Raw genomic sequence first — 5,286 nt, forward strand, 5'->3', positions numbered from 1 at the left:
TTAGAACAAATTATGATGTTGATGCTTCGTCTCTCGATAATACTTGATTCACACTTTCTGCGCCTAGCTGAAAGGCGTTAAAGAAAAGCGCTTATGGGAGACAACCCATTATTTTACTTCTGCACTTTTGTTTTATATTTGAGTCTTGGAAGTTTTTACTACTGTAGCAACCTCTTCTTATCTTTATTTTATTGCATTGTTGTGCCAAGTAAAGTCTTTGATAGTAAAGTCAATACCAGATTTGGATTACTGCGCAGGAACAGATTTCTTGCTGTCACGAAATTGAGCCGCCCCTGCTGTAGAAAATTTAGAAAAATCTGCCAATTTACGTGCGTGATCCTCAGATATGTACGCAACTTTCATTTAATTTGGGCATTTTCATCTGAGCAAGTTCAGTGCCTCTAAAAAATTCGTCTTTACGGACTGTTCTGTTTTGACAGATTCTGCCTTTTATCTCGCATTGCCTGTTTTGCTATGTTTGATGGATTTCTTTGTTCCATTAACTTTCAGTAGCTTTGTGCAATGTCCAGAAGTGTTAAGAATGATTATGTCACCTCTGAATATATGAATTTTCAATTATGCACTAACCCTCTAATGAGTTTGTTTCGAGTTTGGTGTGGAGGAAGTTTTCAAGGGTCAAGAGAGGAGGATGATACAACATGATCAAGAAGAGTGAAAAGTCAAAGCTTGGGGATGCCCCCGTGGTTCATCCCTGCATATTTTAAGAAGACTCAAGCATCTAATCTTGGGGATGCCCAATGCATCCCTTCTTCATCGACAACTTATCAGGTCACCTCTAGTGAAACTATATTTTTATTCCGTCACATCTTATGTGCTTTACTTGGAGCGTCTGTTTGTTTTTATTTTTGTTTTTGTTTGAATAAAATCGGATCCTAGCATTCTTTGTTTGGGAGAGAGACACGCTCCGCTGTTTCGCATGAACACATATGTTCTTAGCTTTATTCTTAATGTTCATTGCGAAGGTTGAACTACTTCGTTCATTGTTATATGGTTGGAAACAGAAAATGCCGCATGAGGTAAATGGTATAATATTTTGAATAATTTGATACTTGGCAATTGTTGTGCTCATATAGATCATGTTTAAGCTCTTGCATCATGTACTTTGCACCTATTAATGAAGAATTACATAGAGCTTGTTAAAATTTGGTTTGCATGATTGGTCTCTAGAGTCTAGATATTTTCTGGTTAAGGTGTTTGAACAACAAGGAGACGATGTAAAGTCTTATAATGCTTACAATATGTTCATATGTGAGCTTTTCTGCACCATTTTATACTTGAGTTTGCTTCAAACAACCTTGCTAGCCTAGCCTTGTATTGAGAGGAATTATTCTCGTGCATCCAAATCCTTGAGCCAAAAACTATGCCAATTGTGTCCACCATACCTACCTACTACATGGTATTTCTCTGCCATTCCAAAGTACATTACTTGAGTGCTACCTTTAAAATTCTATCCTTTGTCTTTGCAATATATATCTCATGGGAAAAATAGCCTTAAAAACTATTGTGGTGAAGAATATGTACTTATGTGTCTTATTTCTTAATAAGTTGCTTGTTGAGCGGTAACCATGTTTACGGGGACGCCATCAACTATTACACCTTTGTTGAATATCATGTGAGTTGCTATGCATGTTCGTCTTGTCTGAAGTAAGGGCGATTTTCATGATCAAATGGTTTGAGTATGCATATTGTTAGGGAAGAACATTGGGCCGCTAACTAAAGCCATGATCCACGGTGGAAGTTTCAGTTTGGACAATTAATCCTCAATCTCTTATGAGAATATTATCTGTTGTTGAATGCTTATGCATTAAAGAGGAGTCCATTATCTGTTGTCTATGTTGTCCCGGTATGGATGTCTAAGTTGAGAATAATCAAAAGCGATAAATCCAATGCGAACTTTCTCCTTAGACCTTTGTACAGGCGGCATAGAGGTACCCCTTTGTGACACTTGGTTGAAACATATGCTATGCAATGATAATCCATGTTAATCCAAGCTAATTAGGACAAGGTGCGAGCACTATTGGTATACTATGCATGAGGCTTGCAACTTATAGGATATCTTATACATAACACATATGATTTATTACTACCGTTGACAAAATTGTTTCTTTGTTTTCAAAATGAAAAGCTCTAGCACAAAAATAGTAATCCATGCTTCCCTCTGTGAAGGGCCAATCTTCTACTTTATTGTTGAGTCAGTTCACCTATTCCTTCTATCTTAGAAGAAAACACTTGTATCAACTATGTGCATTGATTCTTACATGTTTACCTATTGCACTTGTTATATTACTTTGTGTTGACAATTATCCATGAGATATATATATGTTGAAGTTGAAAGCAACTGCTGAAACTTATATCTTCCTTTGTGTTGCTTCAATGCTTTTACTAAGAATCTATTGCTTTATGAGTAACTCTTATGCAAGTCTTATTGATGCTTGTCTTGAAAGTATTATTCATGAAAAGTCTTTGCTCTATGATTCATTTGTTTACTCATTGTCTTCACCATTGCTTCGAATCGCTGCATTCATCTCATATGCTTTACAATAGTATTGATCAAGATTATGATAGCATGTCACTTCAGAAATTATCTTTGTTATCGTTTACCTACTCGAGGGCGAGTAGGAACTAAGCTTGGGGATGCTTGATACGTCTCAAACGTATCTATAATTTCTTATGTTCCATGCTACTTTATTGATGATACTCACATGTTTTATACACATTATATGTCATTATTATGCATTTTCCGGCACTAACCTATTGACGAGATGCTGAAGATCCAGTTGCTGTTTTTTTCCTGCTTTTGATTTCAGAAATCCTACAAAGGAAATATTCTCGGAATTGGACGAAATCAATGCCCAGGGTCTTATTTTTCCACGAAGCTTCCAGAAGACCGAAAGGATTACGAAGTGGGGCGACGAGGCGACGCCACGCCAGGGCCCCGCCGCCCTGTTGTGTGGGCCCCTCGTGTTGCCCCTAAACCTACCCTTCCGCCTACTTAAAGCCTTCGTCGCGAAGCCCCCAGTACCGAGAGCCACGATACGGAAAACCTTACAGAGACGCCGCCACCGCCAATCCCATCTCGGGGGATCCAGGAGATCGCCTCTGGCACCCTGCCGGAGAGGGGAATCATCTCCCGGAGGACTCTTCATCGCCATGATCGCCTCCGGATCGATGTGTGAGTAGTTCACCCCTGGACTATGGGTCCATAGCAGTAGCTAGATGGTTATCTTCTCCTCATTGTGCTATCATGTTAGATCTTGTGAGCTGCCTATCATGATCAAGATCATCTATCTGTAATGCTACATGTTGTGTTTGTTGGGATCCGATGAATATTGAATACTATGTCAAGTTGATTATCAATCTATCATATATGTTGTTTATGTTCTTGCATGCTCTCTCGTTGCTAGTAGAGGCTCGGCCAAGTTGATACTTGTGACTCCAAGAGGGAGTATTTATGCTCGATAGTGGGTTCATGCCTCCATTGAATCCGGGACGAGTGACTGAAAGTTCTAAGGTTGTGGATGTGTCTGTTGCCACTAGGGATAAAACATCAATGCTTTGTCTAAGGATATTTGTGTTGATTACATTACGCACCATACTTAATGCAATTGTCTGTTGTTTGCAACTTAATACTGGAAGGGGTTCGGATGATAACCTGAAGGTGGACTTTTTAGGCATAGATGCTTGCTGGATAGCAGTCTATGTACTTTGTCGTAATGCCCTGATTAAATCTCATAGTACTCATCATGATATATGTATGTGCATTGTTATGCCTTCTTTATTTGTCAATTGCCCAACTGTAATTTGTTCACCCAACATGCTATTTATCTTATGGGAGAGACACCACTAGTGAACCGTGGACCCCGGTCCATTCTTTACATCTGAAATACAATCTACTGCAATTGTTCGTTACTGTTCTTCGCGAACAACCATCATCATCCACACTATACATCTAATCCTTTGTTTACAGCAAGCCGGTGAGATTGACAACCTCACTGTTACGTTGGGGTAAAGTATTTTGATTGTGTTGTGCAGGTTCCATATTGGCGCCGGAATCCCTGGTGTTGCGCCACACTACACTCCGCCACCAACAACCTTCACGTGTTCCTTGACTCCTACTGGTTCGGTAACCTTGGTTTCTTACTGAGGGAAAACTTACTGCTGTGCGCATCACACCTTCCTCTTGGGGGTCCCAACGGACGTGTCGACTACGTGCCATCAGTCCAACGCGCCCATCTGCGCGTCCAGGGGCACCCTCTAGCGCCGCCGCGCTATGGCCACCCGAGCCGGCCGCCGGAGTTGACCACCGGCGGTTTACCGTCGTGGGACCCGCCGCCCTTTTCATTTCATTTTGTTTTATTTTCTGTATATAGGAAATCCATGACAGGTGGGACACCCTGTCAGATTTTTATTATTTTTGTAAATATTTTGGAAAAGATTAAATCCATGACATGTGGGTCCATGTCTGTTAGACTTTTAACATTTTATAGAATTTTCAGAAATGATTTAAAATGAATAAAACTTGTAAAATTCATAACTTATTCATTTTAAATCAGAAAAATATGTATAATATATCAAATTTTCAGAAAAATGAGGTCTACAATTTGGTAGCAAAATCATGCATTGATAAACAACTTTAAACCCTAGTTGTTTTAGAAGAACTTAATCAACCCCTTTGAGGTTCCGGAACTACTAACCGTGATTCCGTCGAACCTCAATTAAATTGATGATGTATTAGGGTTAACTTCAGTACCTAATTAACATGTCATGTCATCATTCTTGGTTGCGCTTTGCATCGATGCCATGTGTTGATTGTTTCTTTACCTTTCCGGTGTTTGCTTCTTCGCGATCGATAGAGCAAGTGCCGAGACGATGAAGATCGCCAACGACGCAGATCAATAATTGTCCACCGACGAACAAGTCAAGCATGGGATCTTCGAAGATCCATATTGGTTTGTCAGGGACAAAGGAAAGCCCTAGCCTGGTTCATATATGGTTTCAAAATGCTTTTACTTCTGGTTCCTACATATTGCATACGCTTTCCAATATGTTTTATCGGTAGATATAGTTATCCTATGTGTGTTGCATTTACCATCCTTGTAGCCTAAAATACTCTGATCCACTGCTCCCAGCAAGACTAGGTTTGAGCTATGTGTGCATCTCTAGAGCCGTTATATCGAATATGCTTAGCCATGCTTAGTTGACGAATTCTGATCCATCCGGTTGATGAATCAGAGCTGCGAATGAACCTAGTATGGCAGGATGACG

The sequence above is a fragment of the Lolium rigidum genome, chromosome 6 (assembly GCF_022539505.1).
Source record: "Lolium rigidum isolate FL_2022 chromosome 6, APGP_CSIRO_Lrig_0.1, whole genome shotgun sequence".
In the NCBI taxonomy this organism is placed as follows: domain Eukaryota; kingdom Viridiplantae; phylum Streptophyta; class Magnoliopsida; order Poales; family Poaceae; genus Lolium; species Lolium rigidum.